The 23,102-nt window shown below is 43.6% G+C and overlaps 1 protein-coding gene across 1 annotated transcript in view; it reads left to right on the plus strand.

The window, feature by feature from the left end:
- Positions 1-23,102, plus strand: part of LOC121008178 (probable S-adenosylmethionine-dependent methyltransferase CRG1) — a 163,267-nt gene that overhangs the window by 67,869 nt on the left and 72,296 nt on the right. The window lies entirely within an intron of this gene.

A 23,102-nucleotide genomic window follows, 5' to 3' on the forward strand; every position in this document is an offset into this window, starting at 1 on the left:
TTTCAAAAGTGTAATAATATTACAGGCTATAGCTACTAGGGAGTTATTCTGATTGCCTGATTGGAGTCGAAAAGAAATTTTTTCACCGTTAAGTGGGGAAAATTGGCTTCTACCTCACAGTTTTTTTTTGCCTTCCTCTGGATCAACTTGCAGGATAACAGGCCGAACTGGATGGACAAATGTCTTTTTTCGGCCTTATATACTATGTTACTATGTTACAAGTGCTAATTGTCAGAAGAAAACTTGGCTCATTATGTACAAGTCTAGAAAAATTCTCCCTGCAGGAGTACAGTGTAGATGTGGAATGGGTAGGGTAATCGTGGCATGTTTCTGCAACAGTAGACTCTCAGACTTCAGTGGTTAAAAGTGCAAATGGTGTTTTATTTTTCATCCAGCACAACACAATACATGTTCCAAGTTAACGGTCCCTTGGGGTGAAGCCACAGCACATAAAGCATAACACAAAACATCGAATGAGCACCTGCCCATCGGGGCTCTAACTGCAACGTCCCTACCACAGACCTGGGGTATCCCTTGCCCCTTAGGAGGTTTCTACGAAATATGTCCCTCTTATAGAGAAAGTAATCGTGACGCCAGTTGCAGTTAAGCGACGAAGACATGGAGTCCTCTTTGTAGATGGTAGTGTTGGTACCTATGGTAGGATTGCCAGAGTGGTGTAGAGTGGCCTACAGTGCCTCTGTAGATGTTATAGGCACGGGTCATGATGCTCCTACCTGGATATCCTTGGATCCCAGACTTGATTGGACGAAGCAGTGCAAAAAGGGGATGAATAATTTGGATGGTGAAGGAAGTAGAATAAGTAGAGTCCAGATGTTGTATTAACGTTGAACACAGCTTTACTTGGCATAAACGGTAATCCAAACAGTTTCCAAATGATATCTTGGTCATCAGCAGGTATTGGCTTAACTCTGGCAGGCAATCACTTCTCAAACAATCTTAGCTTTGTTATACTGTAGCTTTCTCAGCTCTGCTATGCTGGCTGGACTAAATAGGAACTTTTCCTCTTATGCTGGAACTTAGTGTCATGGGTAATGGACAAGGGTAAAACACTAGATACACACAAAGGAAATAGACCAGTCTAGGCCTCAAAAGCTAAGGAAGAGGGATGGTGACCTCCTAATAATCCCTAGGCCTTTCCCTAACTCCTGCCAGTATGAGCAGATCCTGATGGTGGAAATACTCATACGCCGTATACCTAGGCCCTACTGAAACTGCTGAGCCCTAGGATAGGTAGCAGCTGACAAGACAGCTGTTTTTTCCCCAGATGAAGGAACCAGCATCTCCCTGAGGCCTAGAACAAAACACACTAGCGAACAACAAACAGAAAAGGCAACAAGCACTTAGCTTTGGGATGTCTGGAGAAGCATGTTATCCAAAACAAACAAGCTCTAGCAACTCCAACAGGAAATATCAAACACATGGTCAGCAGTGTGAGGTGGACCTAAATAGAGCCTCATCACTGATAATGAGCAGAACCTTTGGAGAGGTGTGATCCTGCCAAACAACAACAAACTATGAGGAAAACAGAGACACCTGTCAGATAGCCTCATGTGCAGCAAGTCTATCTGATCTTCTCACCTCTGTCACGGGAGGGACCATGACAGTACTCCCCTTCTACGGGTGACCTCCGGACACCCAGGACCGACCTTATCAGGATGCGCCCTGTGAAAGGCCTTCACAAGGCGACTGACATTCACGTTGGTCGCAGGAACCCACATTCTTTCCTCTGTACCGTAACCCTTCCTGTGCACAAGATACTGAAGAGATCCATGAAGAATACGTGAGTTCACTATCCTGGCAATCTGAAACTCAAGATTACTGTCAACTGTGACAGGAGGGGGTGGTTGTGAGAACGGTTCAGCAGGTTTGACATATCTTTTCAGTAATGATTTGTGAAACACATTATGAATCTTCAAAGCCTGCGGAAGTTCCAGATGAAAAGCAACCGGATTAATAGTGGCAGAGATCTTGTATGGACCAATAAACCTTGGCCCCAACTTTCAAGAGGGTACCTTCAACTTAATGTTTCTTGTTGACAGCCACACAGAATCACCCGCTCTCAGGTCCGGACCACTCATATGTCTATTGTCAGCCATACGTTTATACTTTTTGCCCATTTTTTTAAATTTTTTTTGAATCTTCCGCCAAATAGATGACAACAAAGTCTCAGTACCAGAAAAAGTACCAAACTGTGGGTGAAAACCATATGCGTCAAAAAATGGCGACTTATCAGTGGACTCCTGTCTACGGTTATTCAAGTCAAATTCGGCTAGAGACAAGAATGATGACCAGTCATCCTGGTTCTCGGCAACAAAACACCTCAAATAGGTCTCGAGTAGGGTTGAGCGAACCAGAACGGTAAAGTTTGGGTTCGTACCGAACTTTGGGATTTTTTGACCCCGAACCCGAACATTTTAGTAAACGTTCGGGTTCGGTGTTCGGTGATTTCTCAGCGCTTTTTAAAAAGGCTGCAGAGCAGCCAATCAACAAGCGTTTGACTGTCTGACCTTAGAAGCCATCACAGCCATGCCTACTAATGGCATGGCTGTGATTGGCCAGTGCAGCATGTGACCCAGGCTCTATATAAGCTTGAGTCACGTAGCGCTGCACGTCACTCTGCTGTTACTAGTGTAGGGAGAGGATGCTGCTGGTGATTTCAGGGAGAGAATAGGAGAGAATCGAACTCAGCGATCTACATACAATTAGTTGTGTGGGTGAAGGGCACAATCTTTTTACCCTGCCCTGAGCCCAGTGACCGAAAAAAAACAACTTTTATCCGTCTGTTAGTTAGGTGGTTGGCGGCGGCGGCCATTTTATGCAAGCTCAGTGAACCAGCACTGCATCTGAGCTTTTGTGACATTCTAATCCAAGCTTGAAAATCTGCACTAATAATCTGGTTGTAAAAAATCCCCCTTTTTTGGCAATATACAACATCTGGTGCATTTGCAGGATTAGTCAGTGTGCAATTTAAGCTAGAAATACAGCCATAATTTTCTGGGTTTTTTAAAACACCCTTTTTGTGCAAAATACACTATTTTACATCCCTAGCTGCATCTGGACATGTGAAATTCAAACGTTATATACAGCTTTCATATTCTGTTAGTAAACCCCAAAAAAATTTGGGCAATATGCAACATCTGGATTAGGCTACTTTCACACTTGGGGCAGAGAGATCCTGCAAGCAGTTCTGTCGCCGGAACTGCCTGCCGGATCAGGCAAAATGTATGCTAACTGATGGCATTAGTAAGACTGATCAGGATCCTGATCAGTCTTAAAAATGCCTGATCAGTCGAAAAAATGCATTGAAATGCCGGATCCGTCTTTCCGGTGTCATCCGGCAAAAACGGATCCGGCATTTATTTTTTCACCTTTTTTTCAGTCTGCGCATGCGCATACCGGAAGGACGGATCCGGCATTCCGGTATTCTGAATGCCGGATCCGGCACTAATACATTCCTGTGGGAAAAAATGCCGCATGCTACGGTTTTCTCTTTTGCCTGATTAGTCAAAACGACTGAACTGAAGACATCCTGATGCAAACTGAACGGATTACTCTCCATTCAGAATGCATGGGGCTATGCCTGATCAGTTATTTTCCGGTATAGAGCCCCTGTGACGGAACTCTATGCCGGAAAAGAAAAACGCAAGTGTGAAAGTAGCCTAAGTCAGTGTGCAATTTAAGCCAGAAATACAGATATAATTTTCTGGGTTTTTAAAACCACACCTTTTTTTTTTCTCTAAAATCCACAGTTTTACAGCAAGTGTGAAATTCAAGTTTAATATATACAGCTTTTATATTCTGTTAGTAAAAAAAAAAACACTTTTTTGGCAATATACAACATCTGGATTAGTCAGTGTGCAATTTAAGCTAGAAATACAACCATAATTTTCTGGGTTTTTTAAAACACACTTTTTGGCCAAAATACACAATGTTACAGCCCTTGCAGCATCAGCACGTGTGAAATTCAAGGGTTATATACTGCTGTCATATTCACTTATTAAACAAACACCAGTTAGGGCAAAAAAAGTATGTTATTTGGCAGCCTTTGCTGCATATGTCATTGTGAGATGCACCCTTTATATACAGGGGTTCTATTCAGGTATTTGAAATACAGCCATTTTGGGCACAAATCTTTAATTGAGGCCTAGTCTGGGTCAGGGCGTGTGAGATACACCCTTTATATTCAGGGGTTATATTCTTCTATTAATAAAACACCCTTTTTTGGGCAAAATCCACTATTTTACAGCCCTTGCAGCATCAAGACGTGTGAAATTCAAGGCTTATATATTGCTGTCATATTCAGTTATTAAACAAACACCCGTTTTGGGCAAAAAAGTAGATTTTTCAGCCTTTGTTGCATATGTCATTGTGAGATACAGCCTTTACATAGTGTGGTTCTATTCAGTTATTAAACAAACACCCATTTTGGGCACAAATCTTTAATTGCGGCCTAGTGTGGATCAGGGCGTGTGAGATACAGCTTTTACATACTATGTTTCTATTCGGTTATTTGAAATACAGCCATTTTGGGCACAAATCTATAATTGCGGCCTAGTGTGGATCAGGGCGTGTGAGATACACCCTTTATATACAGTGGTTATATTCTTCTATTAATAAAACACCCTTTTTTGTGCAAAATCCACTATTTTACAGCCCTTGCAGCATCAGCACGTGTGAAATTCAAGGCTTATATTATGCTGTCATATTCAGTTATTAAACAAACACCCGTTTTGGGCAAAAAAGTTGATTTTGCAGCCTTTGCTGCATATGTCATTGTGAGATAAAGCCTTAACATAGTGTAGTTCTATTCAGTTATTAAACAGGCACCCATTTTGGGCACAAAACTTTAATTGCGGCCTAGTGTGGATCAGGGCGTGTGAGATACAGCTTTTACATACTATGTTTCTATTCGGTTTTCTTAAATACAGCCATTTTCTGCACAAATCTATAATTGCGGCCTAGTGTGGATCAGGGCGTGTGAGATACACCCTTTATATACAGGGGTTCTATTCAGGTATTTGAAATACAGCCATTTTGGGCAAACTAATTTAATTGAGGCCTAGTCTGGATCAGGGCGTGTGAGATACACCCTTTATATACAGGGGTTCTATTCAGGTATTTGAAATACAGCCATTTTGGGCAAACTAATTTAATTGAGGCCTAGTCTGGATCAGGGCGTGTGAGATACACCCTTTATATACAGGGGTTCTATTCAGGTATTTGAAATACAGCCATTTTGGGCAAAAAAATTAATTGAGGCCTAGTCTGGTTCAGCGCGTGTGAGATACACCCTGTACATACTGTCGTTCTATTCTACTATTAATTAAACACCCATTTAGGGCAAGATCCTAAATTCGAGAAATATGAGGAGAGCGTCAAATAAGGGACGTCGCCCAGGTCGTGGTGCTGCTGGTGGAGCTCTGTAGTGTACGGGGACTGTAATGCCCGTCACTACAAAAGGGTACTTGCTGTGCTGTCGTGTCCCCTTATTTATGGGGAGGTTGGTTATAACATGTAATTGAATGTAATGCTATGTATTTCCCTGTTACTGTGAAATTTGCATGTACAGGCCTACTAGGGGTGTCATTCCAGCTCTTAGTCATTAGAGGGAGCTAGGGAGCCCTAGACTATATAAGGCCCCGTCAGGGAAAGTCAGTTTTTCTGAAGTAGTCTAGTCTAACCAGAGATTAGACAATGTCAGAGTCAAGTCCAGGCCTGAAGCCTGCAAACCAGGAGAGGGTATTGCAGTCCCTGTAACCGGGTTCCAGATTCAAGGAGAAGGTTCCCCTCCTGAGTTCCCATATGCAGAAGCAGGAACACCTCAGTTAAAGAGCCTGAGGAAGCTGAGAGAGACAGAGGCAAGCCAAGAAAAGCAAGAGGTACTCAAGACAACAGAGGAGGTACTTGTTAGAGTTAAAACCAAGGATATACGCCAGAGCTAGGGCATTGGACCTTGGAGAAGAGTTTCTATGTTCCAGGATCAGTCAGGAATAGAGTGCAAGCCGCCTGTACTGCAAGTCCTGTGTTTAACACTCTGAAGTCACCTTGCTAGATACATATATATTGCCTGCTTCAACTGTATTGAAAATCAGCTGTCCTCAAAGGAACTGCGTTTCCGTCAATGTCCCTATATGATGACTACTAAAGTTTGAATTCTGTTTTAATATCACGTGGTTCCTCAGTTATTCCTGCTATCAGCAAACGGCGTGCCACCGTTTAATTGGCACTGGCGTCACGAACATTTCTCATCATCACCTGCCCTTGCAGAGAGTCAGCCGTCCCAGGTTAGTGTCTATTGCACTACAACACCCAGGAACATTTCTAAAACTAACTTGAGTACGCTGCAGCTCCTGTTGCAGGGAGAGGACGTGGTCGATCTGTGCCAGCTACACGCACAAGTTAAACCCGTTCCTCAGGTCCGAGTAGGCGACAGAACCTGCAGCGGTATTTGGTCGGGCCTAATGCGGCTCTACGAATGGTGAGGCCTGAACAAGTACAGGCGATAGTAGATTAGGTTGCTGACAGTAGATCCAGTTCCTTCACATTGTCTCCCACCCAGTCTCCTGCTTAAAGATTAGAGTTGGCACCTGCAGCCAATGTCGATCAGTCTTTCACCTTTCCCCCTTGCAAATCAGCCAAGCAGTCTGAGCCCCAAGTCATGCAGCAGTCTCTTCTGCTTTTTGATGACTCTGCTAGCAGGGTTTCCCAGGGCCATCCACCTAGCCCTGCCCCAGAAGTGGAAGAGATTGAGTGCACCGATGCCCAACCACTTATGTTTCAAGATGAGTAAATGGGAGGACCATCTCAGCACGTCTAGGATCATGACGAAACACAGGTGCCAACTGCTGGGGCTTTCGAAAGTGTGCAGACCGACAAGGAGGGCAGGGGTTAAGACTTGGTGGAAGATGATGTGGAGGACGATGAGGTCCTCGACCCCACATGGAATCATGGTCATGCGAGTGACCTATGTAGTTCGGAGGAAGAGGCGGTGGTCGCACAGAGCCACCAGCACAGAAGAAGAGGGAGCAGGGTGCAAAAGTGGAGCGGCCGTCCTCTAGACAGTGCGCCTGCTACTGCCCAACGCAGCAAGGGACCGAGCACACCAAAGCCAGCTCCAAGGAGTTCCCTGGCGTGGCAGTTCTTCAGACAATGTGCTGACGACAAGACACGAGTGGTTTCACGCTGTGCAATCAGAGCCTGAAGCGAGGCATAAGCGTTCTCAACCTGAGCACAACCTGCATGACCAGGCATTTAAGTGCTAAGCATGAGTTGCAGTGGAGTAGACACCTAAAAACCAAGAAAGGTCTCTGGCTCCTCCTGCTTCCTCTTCTGCTGCAGTCTCGGCCTATTGATCCACCTCTGGAGTGATAGTGCCACCTGCCACCCCGCAAACAGAGGATCTGCCAGCAACACCAACACCTGGGTCACCAAGCATCTCCACAATCTCCCACGGAAGCGCTCAGCTCTCCATCTCCCAAACGCTGAAGAGAAAGTACCCCCCCTACCCACCCGCGATCCCTAGCCCTGAATGCCAGCATTTCTGAATTACTGGCATTTGAAATGCTGTCATTCCATCTTGTGGAGACGGATAGTTTTAAAGGCCTTATGGCGGTGGCTGTCCCACAGTACGTCGTGCCCAGCCGCCACTACTTTTCCAGGAGAGCCATCCCTTCCCTGCGCAACCAAGTAGGGGACAAAATCAGGTGTGCACTGCGCAACGCCATCTGTGGCAAGGTGCACCTCACTATGGATATGTGGACCAGTAAGCACGGTCAGGGACGTTATATCTCCATAACAGCACACTGGGTAAATGCTGTGGTGGCTCGGCCTGAGGCGGATAGCAGTTTGGCGCATGTCCTTCCACCACCAAGGATTGCAGGGCGCTTCAGCTTGCCTCCTGTTGCTTCCTCCTCCTACTCTGCTTCCTCATCCTCTACCAGCTCCTTATCCGGTCAGCGTAACACCTTCACCACCAACTTCAGCACAGCCAGGGGTAAAAGACAGCAGGCAGTTTTAAAACTTATATGTTTGGGGGACAAACCCCACACCGCATAGGAGCTGTGGACGGGCCTTGAACAACAGATCGATGAGTGGTTTGTGGCAGTCAGTCCCAAGCCCGGCATGGTGGTGTGCGATAATGGGCGAAATCTCATAGCAGCTCTGGGACTAGCCGGTTTGACGCACATCCCTTACCTGGCGCATGTGCTGAATTTGGTGGTGCAGAGATTCCTTAAAAATTACCCCGATATGTCAGAGCTGCTGCATAAAGTGCGGGCCGTCTGTGCGCGCTTTTGGCGTTCTCACCCTGCTGCTGCTCGCTTGACAGCGCTGCAGCGTAACTTCGGCCTTCCCGCTCACCGCCTCATATGGGATGTGCCCACAAGGTGGAACTCCAACTTGCACATGCTGGCCAGACTGTGCGAGCAGCAGCAGGCGATAGTGGAGTTTCAGCTGCAGCATGCATGGGTGAGTCGCTCGGCGGAACAGCACCACTTCACCACCAATGACTGGGCTTCCATGCGAGACTTGTGTTGCTTGTTGCACTGTTTCAAGTACTCCACCAACATGGCCAGTGCCGATAACGCCGAAGCACAAGGCGAAGGCAGAGGACGAGGAAGAGGTCGCCAACGCAGCTGTGGCACCGCCAGCACCTCAGAAGGCAGGGTTAGCATGGCCGAAATGTGGAAAAGCTTTGTCAGCACGCCACAACAACCAGCACCACCAGCTGATATGGAACGTCTTAGCAGGAGGTAGCATTTCACCAACATGGTGAAGCAGTATGTGTGCACACGCCTACACGTACTGAATGATGGGTCTGCCCCCTTCAACTTCTGGGTCTCCAAATTAGGCACATGGCCTGAGCTTGCCCATAATGCCTTGGAGGTGCTGGCCTGCCCTGCAGCAAGTGTATTATCTGAACGTGTGTTTAGCACGGCAGGGGGCGTCATCACAGACAAGCGCAGCCGCCTGTCCACAGAAAATGTGAACAAGCTCACATTCATTAAAATGAACCAGGCATGGATCCCTCAGGACTTGTCCGTACCTTGTGCTGAATAGACATGTATACCGGCACTAACCAGCTATTGTTATACTGCAGCGCAATTGCTCATTATTGTATTTTGGATAGTTTACACTCTTTTAGAGTGTACCCTAATTTTAAAAAATTAAATTAAAACCAAAAACCTGTGTTGGCTACCTCGTCCTCCTCCACCGCCGCTTCCACCTACACCGCTACGTCCACCGCCTCCTCAAACTCCTACTCCATATGGAACTCCACCTCATAAATCAAATTTTTTTATTTATTTGTACGCATTTTATTTTATATCATTTATTAATTGCCAAAGAGAGTAAAACTAACCCTAAAATGTTCTTCAATTACAGTCAGGTCCAAAATTCTAACATTGTTGGCTCTATACACCACCACAATGGATTTGAAATGAAAAAAAATAAGATGTGCTTTAACTGCAGACTGGCAGCTTTAATTTGAGGGTATTTACATCCAAATCAGGTGAACGGTGTAGGAATTACAACAGTTTGCATATGTGCCTCCCACTTGTTAAGGAACTAAAAGTAATGGGACAATTGGCTTCTCAGCTGTTCCATGGCCAGGTGTGTGTTATTCCCTCATTATCGCAATTACAATGAGCAGATAAAAGGTCCAGAGTTCATTTCAAGTGTGCTATTTGCATTTGGAATCTGTTACTGTCAACTCTCAAGATGAGATAAAAAGAGCTGCCACTATCAGTGAAGCAAGCCATCATTAGGCTGAAAAAAAAACAAAAAAACATCAGCGAGATAGCAAAAACATTAGACGTGGCCAAAACAACAGTTTGGAACATTCTTAAAAAGAAGGAATGCACCGATGAGCTCAGCAACACCAATAGACCCGGAAGACCACGGAAAACAACTGTGGTGGATGAACAAAGAATTCTTTCCCTGGTGAAGAAAATACCCTTCACAACAGTTGGCCAGATCAAGAACACCCTCCAGGAGGTAAGTGTATGTGTGTCAAAGATAAAAATCAAGAGAAGACTTCATCAGAGTGAATACAGAGGGTTCACCACAAGATGTAAACCATTGGTGAGCCTCAAAAACAGGAAGGCCAGATTAGAGTTTGCCAAACGACATCTAAAAAAGCCTTCACAGTTCTGGAACAACATCCTATGGACAGATGAGACCAAGATCAACTTGTACCAGAGTGATGGGAAGAGAAGAGTATGGAGAAGGAAAGGAACTGCTCATGATTCTAAGCATACCACCTCATCAGTGAAGCATGGTGGTGGTAGTGTCATGGCGTGGGCATGTATGGCTCCAATGAAACTGGTTCTCTTGTATTTATTGATGATGTGACTGCTGACAAAAGCCACAGGATGAATTCTGAAGTGTTTCGGGCAATATTATCTGCTCATATTCAGCCAAATGCTTCAGAACTCATTGGACGGCACTTCACAGTGCAGATGGACAATGACCCAAAGCATACTGCAAAAGCAACCAAAGAGTTTTTTAAGGGAAAGAAGTGGCCTGTTATGCAATGGCCAAGTCAATTACCTGACCTGAATCCGATTGAGCATGCATTTCACTTGCTGAAGACAAAACTGAAGGGAAAATGCCTAAGAATAAGCAGGAAGTGAAGACAGTTGCAGTAGAGGCCTGGCAGAGCATCACCAGGAATGAAACCCAGCGTCTGGTGATGTCTATGCGTTCCAGACTTCAGGCTGTAATTTACTTCAAAGGATTTGCAACCAAGTATTAAAAAGTGAAAGTTTAATTTATGATTATTATTCTGTCCCATTACTTTTGGTCCCTTAACAAGTGGGAGGCACATATGCAAACTGTTGTAATTCCTACACCGTTCACCTGATTTGGATGTAAATACCCTCAAATTAAAGCTGCCAGTCTGCAGTTAAAGTTCATCTTTTTCGTTTCATTTCAAATCCATTGTGGTGGTGCATAGAGCCAAAAATGTTAGAATTGTGTCGATGTCCCAATATTTATGGACCTGACTGTATATAAATGTTAAAAAGTATAAATCTGAAGGTGTCGGCCATTTAAAGAGTAATGAGGGGGGAGTCGCAGAGAGCGACGAGGAGAAAGCAAAGCTGTTAAATATTTTTTTCTCCAATGTATTCACTGAGGAAAATCAACTGTCAGATGTAATGCAGAATGTAAAAATAAATTCCCCATTAAAAGTGTCCTGTCTGACCCAGGAAGAAGTACATTAGCGACTTAAAAAGATTAAAATAGACAAATCGCCAGGACCAGATGGCATACACCCCCGTATCCTAAGGGAATTAAGTAATGTCATAGCCAGACCCTTATTTCTGATATTTGCGGACTCTATACTGACAGGGAATGTCCCACAGGATTGGCGCATGGCAAATGTGGCGCCAATATTCAAAAAGGGTCCAAAAACAGAGCCTGAAAACTATAGGCCGGTAAGTTTAACATCTGTTGTGGGTAAACTGTTTGAAGGTTTTCTGAGAGATGCTATCTTAGATCATCTCAACGGAAATAAGCAAATAACGCCATATCAGCATGGCTTCGTGAGGGATCGGTCATGCCAAACTAATTTAATCAGTTTCTATGAGGAGGTAAGTTCTAGACTTGACAGCAACGAATCAATGGATGTCGTATATCTGGACTTCTCCAAAGCATTTAACACTGTACCACATAAAAGGTTAGTATATAAAATGAGAATGCTCAGACTGGGAGAAAACGTCTGTAAGTGGGTAAGTAACTGGCTCAATGATAGAAAACAGAGGGTGGTTATTAATGGTACACACTCAGATTGGGTCAGTGTCACTAGTGGGGTACCTCATGGGTCAGTATTGGGCCCTATTCTCTTCAATATATTTATTAACCACCTCAGCCCCCAGTGCTTAAACACCCTGAAAGACCAGGCCACTTTTTACACTTCTGACCTACACTACTTTCACCGTTTATTGCTCGGTCATGCAACTTACCACCCAAATGAATTTTACCTCCTTTTCTTCTCACTAATAGAGCTTTCATTTGGTGGTATTTCATTGCTGCTGACATTTTTACTTTTTTTGTTATTAATCGAAATGTAACGATTTTTTTGCAAAAAAATGACATTTTTCACTTTCAGTTGTAAAATTTTGCAAAAAAAACGACATCCATATATAAATTTTGCTCTAAATTTATTGTTCTACATGTCTTTGATAAAAAAAAAATGTTTGGGTAAAAAAAAAATGGTTTGGGTAAAAGTTATAGCGTTTACAAACTATGATACAAAAATGTGAATTTCCGCTTTTTGAAGCAGCTCTGACTTTCTGAGCACCTGTCATGTTTCCTGAGGTTCTACAATGCCCAGACAGTACAAACACCCCACAAATGACCCCATTTCGGAAAGAACACACCCTAAGGTATTCGCTGATGGGCATAGTGAGTTCATAGAACTTTTTATTTTTTGTCACAAGTTAGCGGAAAATGATGATTTTTTCTTTTTTTTTTCTTACAAAGTCTCATATTCCACTAACTTGTGACAAAAAATAAAAAGTTCTATGAACTCACTATGCCCATCACGAAATACCTTGGGGTCTCTTCTTTCCAAAATGGGGTCACTTGTGGGGTAGTTATACTGCCCTGGCATTCTAGGGGCCCAAATGTGTGGTAAGGAGTTTGAAATCAAATTCTGTAAAAAATGACCAGTGAAATCCGAAAGGTGCTATTTGGAATATGGGCCCCTTTGCCCACCTAGGCTGCAAAAAAGTGTCACACATCTGGTATCTCTGTATTCAGGAGACTTTGTAAGGAAAAATAAAATAAAAAAAATCATCATTTTCCACTAACTTGTGACAAAAAATAAAAAATTCTAGGAACTCGCCATGCCCCTCACGGAATACCTTGGGGTGTCTTCTTTCCAAAATGGGGTCACTTGTGGGGTAGTTATACTGCCCTGGCATTTTCCAGGGGCCCTAATGTGTGGTAAGTAGGTAAATGACATGTGAAATCCGAAAGGTGCTCTTTGGAATATGGGCCCCTTTGCCCACCTAGGCTGCAAAAAAGTGCCACACATGTGGTATCGCCGTACTCAGGAGAAGTTGGGGAATGTGTTTTGGGGTGTCATTTTACATATACCCATGCTGGGTGAGATAAATATCTTGGTCAAATGCCAACTTTGTATAAAAAAATGGGAAAAGTTGTCTTTTGCCAAGATATTTCTCTCACCCAGCATGGGTATATGTAAAATGACACCCCAAAACACATTCCCCAACTTCTCCTGAGTACGGAGATACCAGATGTGTGACACTTTTTTGCAGCCTAGGTGGGCAAAGGGGCCCACATTCCAAAGAGCACCTTTCGGATTTCACTGGTCATTTTTTACAGAATTTGATTTCAAACTCCTTACCACACATTTGGGCCCCTAGAATGCCAGGGCATGATAACTACCCCACAAGTGACCCCATTTTGGAAAGAAGACACCCCAAGGTATTCGCTGATGGGCATAGTGAGTTCATGGAAGTTTTTATTTTTTGTCACAAGTTAGTGGAATATGAGACTTTGCAAGGAAAAAAAAAAATAAAAAAAATCATCATTTTCCACTAACTTGTGACAAAAAATAAAAAATTCTAGGAACTCGCCATGCCCCTCACGGAATACCTTGGGGTGTCTTCTTTCCAAAATGGGGTCACTTGTGGGGTAGTTATACTGCCCTGGCATTTTCCAGGGGCCCTAATGTGTGGTAAGTAGGTAAATGACATGTGAAATCCGAAAGGTGCTCTTTGGAATGTGGGCCCCTTTGCCCACCTAGGCTGCAAAAAAGTGCCACACATGTGGTATCGCCGTACTCGGGAGAAGTTGGGGAATGTGTTTTGGGGTGTCATTTTACATATACCCATGCTGGGTGAGATAAATATCTTGGTCAAATGCCAACTTTGTATAAAAAAATGGGAAAAGTTGTCTTTTGCCAAGATATTTCTCTCACCCAGCATGGGTATATGTAAAATGACACCCCAAAACACATTCCCCAACTTCTCCTGAGTACGGCGATACCACATGTGTGACACTTTTTTGCAGCCTAAATGCGCAAAGGGGCCCACATTCCTTTTATGAGGGCATTTTTAGACATTTGGATCCCAGACTTCTTCTCACGCTTTAGGGCCCCTAGAATGCCAGGGCAGTATAAATACCCCACATGTGACCCCATTTTGGAAAGAAGACACCCCAAGGTATTCAATGAGGGGCATGGCGAGTTCATAGAAAAAAAATTTTTTTGGCATAAGTTAGCGGAAATTGATTTTATTTATTTTTTTCTCACAAAGTCTCCCTTTCCGCTAACTTGGGACAAAAATTTCAATCTTTCATGGACTCAATATGCCCCTCACGGAATACCTGGGGGTGTCTTCTTTCCGAAATGGGGTCACATGTGGGGTATTTATACTGCCCTGGCATTCTAGGGGCCCTAAAGCGTGAGAAGAAGTCTGGAATGTAAATGTCTAAAAAATTTTACGCATTTGGATTCCGTGAGGGGTATGGTGAGTTCATGTGAGATTTAATTTTTTGACACAAGTTAGTGGAATATGAGACTTTGTAAGAAAAAAATAATAATTTCCGCTAACTTGGGCCAAAAAAATGTCTGAATGGAGCCTTACAGAGGGGTGATCAATGACAGGGGGGTGATCAATGACAGGGGAGTGATCAGGGAGTCTATATGGGGTGATCACCACAGTCATTGATCACCCCCCTGTAAGGCTCCATTCAGACGTCCGTGTGCGTTTTGCGGATCCGATCCATCTATCAGTGGATCCGTAAAAATCATGCGGACGTCTGAATGGAGCTTTACAGGGGTGTGATTAATGACAGGGGGGTAATCAATGACAGGGGGGTGATCAGGGAGTCTATATGGGGTGATCACCACAGTCATTGATCATGCCCCTGTAAGGCTCCATTCAGACGTCCGTGTGCGTTTTGCGGATCCGATCCATCTATCAGTGGATCCGTAAAAATCATGCGGACGTCAGAATGGAGCTTTACAGGGGTGTGATCAATGACAGGGGGGTAATCAATGACAGGGGGGTGATCAGGAAGTCTATATGTTGTGATCACCACAGTCATTGATCATGCCCCTGTAAGGCTCCATTCAGACGTCCGTGTGCGTTTTGCGGATCCGATCCATCTATCAGTGGATCCGTAAAAATCATGCGGACGTCTGAATGGAGCTTTACAGGGGTGTGATCAATGACAGGGGGGTAATCAATGACAGGGGGGTGATCAGGGAGTCTATATGGGGTGATCACCACAGTCATTGATCATGCCCCTGTAAGGCTCTATTCAGATGTCCGTGTGCGTTTTGCGGATCCGATCCATCTATCAGTGGATCCGTAAAAATCATGCGGACGTCAGAATGGAGCTTTACAGGGGTGTGATCAATGACAGGGGGGTAATCAATGACAGGGGGGTGATCAGGGAGTCTATATGGGGTGATCACCACAGTCATTGATCATGCCCCTGTAAGGCTCCATTCAGACGTCCGTGTGCGTTTTGCGGATCCGATCCATCTATCAGTGGATCCGTAAAAATCATGCGGACGTCTGAATGGAGCTTTACAGGGGTGTGATCAATGACAGGGGGGTAATCAATGACAGGGGGGTGATCAGGGAGTCTATATGGGGTGATCACCACAGTCATTGATCATGCCCCTGTAAGGCTCCATTCAGACGTCCGTGTGCGTTTTGCGGATCCGATCCATCTATCAGTGGATCCGTAAAAATCATGCGGACGTCTGAATGGAGCTTTACAGGGGTGTGATCAATGACAGGGGGGTAATCAATGACAGGGGGGTGATCAGGGAGTCTATATGGGGTGATCACCACAGTCATTGATCATGCCCCTGTAAGGCTCCATTCAGACGTCCGTGTGCGTTTTGCGGATCCGATCCATCTATCAGTGGATCCGTAAAAATCATGCGGACGTCTGAATGGAGCTTTACAGGGGTGTGATCAATGACAGGGGGGTAATCAATGACAGGAGGGTGATCAGGGAGTCTATATGGGGTGATCACCACAGTCATTGATCATGCCCCTGTAAGGCTCCATTCAGACGTCCGTGTGCGTTTTGCGGATCCGATCCATCTATCAGTGGATCCATAAAAATCATGCGGACGTCTGAATGGAGCTTTACAGGGGTGTGATCAATGACAGGGGGGTGATCAGGAAGTCTATATGGGGTGATCACCACAGTCATTGATCATGCCCCTGTAAGGCTCCATTCAGACGTCCGTGTGCGTTTTGCGGATCCGATCCATCTATCAGTGGATCCGTAAAAATCATGCGGACGTCTGAATGGAGCTTTACAGGGGTGTGATCAATGACAGGGGTGTAATCAATCACAGGTGGGTGATCAGGGAGTCTATATGGGGTGATCAGGGGTGATCAAGGGTGAATAAGGGGTTAATAAGTGACGGGGGGGGGTGTAGTGTAGTGTGGTGCTTGGTGCAACATATTACTGAGCTACCTGTGTCCTCTGGTGGTCGATCCAAACAAAGGGGACCACCAGAGGACCAGGTAGCAGGTATATTAGACGCTGTTATCAAAACAGCGTCTAATATACCTGTTAGGGGTTAAAAAAATCACATCTCCAGCCTGCCAGCGACCGATCGCCGCTGGCAGGCTGGAGATCCACCTTCTTACCTTCCGTTCCTGTGAGCGCGCGCGTTCACAGGAAATCTCGCGTCTCGCGAGAGGACGCGCCGGCGCGTCCACTTGGAATCAATCAACCACCTCCAGGACGCGTCTGTGCGTACAGCGGTCCGGAGGTGGTTAATGATCTTGTAGAAGGCTTGCATAGTAAAATATAAATTTTCGCAGATGACACTAAACTGTGTAAAGTAATTTACACTGAAGAGGACAGTATACTACTACAGAAGGATCTGAATAGATTGGAGGCTTGGGCATATAAGTGGCAGATGAGGTTTAACACTGACAAATGTAAAGTTATGCACATGGGAAGGAATAATGCAAGTCACCCGTACATACTAAATGATAAAACAGGTGGGGGGTTCAGTCAGCACAACCTGCCTGCAGGTGCAAATCACTATGGCGAAATACATATACAAACGGAAAATGCAAATGTGATCGCACACTACATCCAGCACTCTGCCCTCCATGCTGGATGAGACATTGGTTTATATTTTGGCCAAAGCATAGTAAGCCACTCACCGCGTCAAGGTCGTCTCAATTGAGTGGTCCCTAACTCTTATTCCTACCTGTTCATGGGCCATGACAGCCACATAAAATCCAGGGAATGTAGGTCAGCATGCAAGCCAAGTACACTTTGCTTGTAACCCCGTCCGGTGCCATTACAGCTTTCATCGGATCCAGGGATGCAAGTACACTTGGCTTGCATGCTGACCTACATTCCCTGGATTTTATGTGGCTGTCATGGCCCATGAACAGGTAGGAATAAGAGTTAGGGACCACTCAATTGAGACGACCTTGACGCGGTGAGTGGCTTACTATGCTTTGGCCAAAATATAAACCAATGTCTCATCCAGCATGGAGGGCAGAGTGCTGGATGTAGTGTGCGATCACATTTGCATTTTCCGTTTGTATATGTATTTCGCCATAGTGATCTGCACCTGCAGGCAGGTTGTGCTGACTCAACCCCCCACCTTTTTTTCTTTGTAGCATATATTGGAGGCGTGGCGATCTCCTTTGAGTCAAGCACACCTGACCAGTCAATCTGTCCTGGAGGCTGGTTTTAAAGTCAGTATAAAACTGAGTCTGCTTATACAGAACCTACCATTAGCCATCTGGCTCCAGGAGAAGTATATGGTGGGTTCAGCATGCATGTTGGTACTTGCATCCCTGGATCCGATGAAAGCTGTAATGGCACCGGACGGGGTTACAAGCAAAGTGTACTTGGCTTGCATGCTGACCTACATTCCCTGGATTTTATGTGGCTGTCATGGCCCATGAACAGGTAGGAATAAGAGTTAGGGACCACTCAATTGAGACGACCTTGACGCGGTGAGTGGCTTACTATGCTTTGGCCAAAATATAAACCAATGTCTCATCCAGCATGGAGGGCAGAGTGCTGGATGTAGTGTGCGATCACATTTGCATTTTCCGTTTGTATATGTATTTCGCCATAGTGATCTGCACCTGCAGGCAGGTTGTGCTGACTCAACCCCCCACCTTTTTTTCTTTGTAGCATATATTGGAGGCGTGGCGATCTCCTTTGAGTCAAGCACACCTGACCAGTCAATCTGTCCTGGAGGCTGGTTTTAAAGTCAGTATAAAACTGAGTCTGCTTATACAGAACCTACCATTAGCCATCTGGCTCCAGGAGAAGTATATGGTGGGTTCAGCATGCATGTTGGTACTTGCATCCCTGGATCCGATGAAAGCTGTAATGGCACCGGACGGGGTTACAAGCAAAGTGTACTTGGCTTGCATGCTGACCTACATTCCCTGGATTTTATGTGGCTGTCATGGCCCATGAACAGGTAGGAATAAGAGTTAGGGACCACTCAATTGAGACGACCTTGACGCGGTGAGTGGCTTACTATGCTTTGGCCAAAATATAAACCAATGTCTCATCCAGCATGGAGGGCAGAGTGCTGGATGTAGTGTGCGATCACATTTGCATTTTCCGTTTCTAAATGATAAAACACTCGGTAACACTGACATGGAAAAGGATCTAGGAATTTTAATAAACAGCAAACTAAGATGCAAAAACCAGTGTCAGGCAGCTGCTGCCAAGGCCAATAAGCTAATGGGTTGCATCAGAAGATGCCCGTGATAAGAACATAGTCCTACCACTTTACAAATCGCTAGTCAGACCACACATGGAGTACTGTGTACAGTTCTGGGCTCCTGTAAACAAGCCAGACATAGCAGAGCTGGAGAGGGTCCAGAGGAGGGCAACTAAAGTAATAACTGGAATGGGGCAACTACAGTACCCTGAAAGATTATCAAAATTAGGGTTATTCACTTTAGAAAAAAGACGACTGAGGGGAGATCTAATTAATATGTATAACTATATCAGGGGTCAGTACAGAGATCTATCCCATCATCTATTTATCCCCAGAACTGTGACTGTGACGAGGGGACATCCTCTGCGTCTGGAGGAAAGAAGGTTTGTACACAAACATAGAAAAGGATTCTTTACGGTAAGAGCAGTGAGACTATGGAACTCTCTGCCTGAGGAGGTGGTGATGGTGAGTACAATAAAGGAATTAAAGATGGGCCTGGATGTATTTCTGGAGCGTAATAATATTACAGGCTATAGCTACTAGAGAGGGGTCGTTGATCGAGGGAGTTATTCTGATTGCCTGATCGGAGTCGGGAAGGAATTTTTTATTCTCCTAAAGTGGGGAAAATTGGCTTCTACCTCCCAGGTTTTTTTTTTGCCTTCCTCTGGATCAACTTGCAGGATAGCAGGCCGAACTGGATGGACAAATGTCTTTTTTCGGCCTTATGTACTATGTTACTATGTTACTATGTTACTTTGTCAGTTACATTTTCTGGTGAAATTCACCAATTTTTGGGTGTATAGTACCACTGCTATGCCTAGTAGAAAGGTTAAAAAAAAAAATTGTCATTTACATTTTATGGTGAAATTCACCACTTTTTGTGTGTATAGTACCACTGCTATACCTAGTAGACCGTTAAAAAAATAAAAATAAATTGTCAGTTACATTTTCTGGTGAAATTCACCAATTTTTGGGTGTATAGTACCACTGCTATACCTAGTAGACTGGTAAAAATAAAAATAAAAAATTGTCAGTTACATTTTCGGGTGAAATTCACAAATTTTTGGGTGTATAGTACCACTGCTATACCTAGTAGACAGGTTAAAAAAAAAAATTGTCATTCACATTTTCGGGTGAAATTCACAAATTTTTGGGTGTGATGTACCACTGCTATACCTAGAAGATAGGTGAAAAAATAAATAAAATTGTCAGTTACATTTTCAGTTGAAATTCAACAATTTTTGGGTGTGAAATACCACTGCTATACCTAGTAGACCGTTAAAAAAAATATATAATTGTCAGTTACATTTTCTGCTGAAATTCACCAATTTTTGGGTGTATAGTACCACTGCTATACCTAGTAGACAGGTAAAAAAAAAAAAAAAATTTGTCTGTTACATTTTCGGGTGAATTTCACCAATTTTTGGGTGTGATGTACCACTGCTATACCTTGTAGACCGGTTAAATAAATAAAAAAAATTGTCAGTTACATTTTCAGTTGAAATTCAATAATTTTTGGGTGTGATGTACCACTGCTATACCTAGTAGACAGGTAAAAAAATTCAATATTTTGCCTGTTACATTTTCGGGTGAAATTCACCAATTTTTGGGTGTGATGTACCACTGCTATACCTAGTAGACAGGGGAAAAAAATTCAATAATTTGTCTGTTACATTTTCTGGTGAAATTCACCAATTTTTGGGTGTGATGTACCACAGCTATACCTAGTAGGCCGGTAAAAAAAAAAAAAAAACATTTGTCAGTTACATTTAAGGGTCAAATTCACCAATTTTTGGGTGTAATATACCCCATCTCTACCTAGTTGACAGCTAAATAAATTTAAATAATTTTATTTTACATTTTCGGGTGACAATAAACAATTTTTTTTCTGTCATAGACCCCTCTCTACCAAGTAGACAGGTTAATAAATTTCTGTAATTTTTCTGTTACATTCTTGGGTTGACATTATACAATTTTAGACGTGAATAAACCCCTGCTCTGCATAGGTGACAGGGAATAACATTTCTGAAATGCTTCTTTAATTGATGCGCGCCACCTCCTTTGATTCCATGCTTAAACTTAAACAAGTTGTACCACATTTGCACTTCAATAATTTGTCCCACATTTCCGCTATACTATTTTGCCCAACATTTGCGCCTTAATAGCTTTTCCCACATTTCCGCTTGGCTCTTTTGGTCCACATTTGGGCTTCTGTAATTTGTACAACATTTGCGCCTTAATAGCTTTTCCCACATTTCCGCTTGACTCTTTTGGCCCACATTTGGGCTTCTGTAATTTGTCCCACATTTGCGCCTGAATAGCTTTTCCCACATTTCTGCTTGATCCCAATTTTTTTTAAATAAATTTATCTCCCTTAAATCTGGTCTCTTTTTCTCACGCTCCCTCTCCGGCCTGGAACCCTGATTCCCCACCACCCGTGATCACAATGGTAGGCGCATAAAAGAACATCGAAAGTTGATAGAGTAGATATCAAATTGGATCGTGAACATCACGGGGACGTGCGACATGGTGGGGCAGTAAGTATGCACACGCCTACACAAACTGACTGACAGGGGTCAGCCCCTGCAACTTCTGGGTCTCGAAATTGAGCACATGGCCTGAGCTTGCCCTTTACCCCTTGGAGGTGCTGGCCTGCCCTGCAGCCAGTGTATTGTCTGAACGTGTGTTTAGCATGACTAAACAGGTTATATTTCCCAATGTTTTGGGGTGTACCCTAATTTAAAAAAATAAAAATAAATTTTAAACCAAAATGCAGTGTAGGCAACCTCCTCCTCCTCCACCGCCACTTCCACCTACACCGCCACATCCATCGCCTCCTAAACCTCCTACTCTATATGGACCTTGTCCTCCTAGATCAAGATTAATATTTTTTATTTTTACATATTTTATGTTATCCACATTTGTTTGCAGAGCACTTGCCATGCTCTTAACCATATTTTGATGCCATTTGCAGCCCTCTAGCCCTTTCCATGACATTTTTACAGCCATTTTAGTGCTCAAAAGTTCGGGTCTTCATTGACTTCAATGGGGTTTGGGTTCGGGGTCAAGTTCGGGTCCCGAACTCAAACTTTTTTGTGAAGTTCGGCCGAACCTGTAGAACCCGAACATCCAGGTGTCCGCTAAACTCTATTAACGACGTTTGTAAAATCTTTTTTGAATACCTTGAGGGGTGTAGATTCTTAGATGGGGTCACTTTTATGGAGTTTCTTCTCTAGGGGTGCATCAGGGGGGCTTCAAATGGGACATGGTGTCAAAAAAAACAGTCCAGCAAAACCTGCCTTCCAAAAACTGTTTGGCATTCCATTCCTTCTGCGCCCTGCCGTGTGCCTGTACAGCAGTTTACAACCACATATGGGGTGTTTCTGTAAACGACAGAATCAGGGCCATAAATATAGAGTTTTGTTTGGCTGTTAACCCTTGCTTTGTATTTGGAAAAAAAATATTAAAATGGAAAATCTGCCAAAAAAGTGAAATTTTGAAATTATATCTCTATTTTCCATTAATTCTTGTGGAAAGGGTTAACGACGTTTGTAAAATCAGTTTTGAATACCTTGAGGGGTGTAGTTTCTAGAATTGGGTCATTTTTGGGTGGTTTCTATTATGTAAGCCTCACAAAGTGACTTCAGACCTGAACTGGTCCCTAAAAATTGGGTTTTTGAAAATTTCAGAAAAATTTCAAGATTTGCTTCTAAACTTCTAAGCCTTGTAACATCCCAAAAAAATAAAATATCATTCCCAAAATGATCCAAACATGAAGTAGACATATTGGGAATGTAAAGTAATAACAATTTTTGGAGGTATTACTATGTATTATAGAAGTAGAGAAATTGAAACTTGGAAATTTGCAATTTCTTTTACAAATTTTTGGTAAATTTGGTATTTTTTTTATAAATAAAAATTAATTTTTTGGACTTCATTTTACCAGTGTCATGAAGTACAATATGTGACAAAAAAACTATCTCAGAATGGCCTGGATAAGTCAAAGCGTTTTAAAGTTATCACCACTTCAATTGACACTGGTCAGATTTGCAAAAAATGGCCTGGTCCTTAAGGTGAAATTATGCTGTGTCCTTAAGGAGTTAAGCACTACCCGGAGCCATGTTCACATTTACCCTATTTAACTTCTCTTGGACCATATCTACAGTTAGCCAATTGAGTATATCACTGGATGTACTAACAGCCCTTGCGCCATAGATATCAGCTCCTTTCTCTTCTTTTATATATACAAAGCTAAAAACCCATTTAGTAACTCTGCCTTTTCCTTATCTTTAGTGACTAACCCCCTTTACCATTATTTAGTGGACTTACCTGCTCAGACCTAGGTTTTTTAGCATTCATATAT

Source organism: Bufo bufo, chromosome 7 (assembly GCF_905171765.1).
Source record: "Bufo bufo chromosome 7, aBufBuf1.1, whole genome shotgun sequence".
NCBI lineage: Eukaryota > Metazoa > Chordata > Amphibia > Anura > Bufonidae > Bufo > Bufo bufo.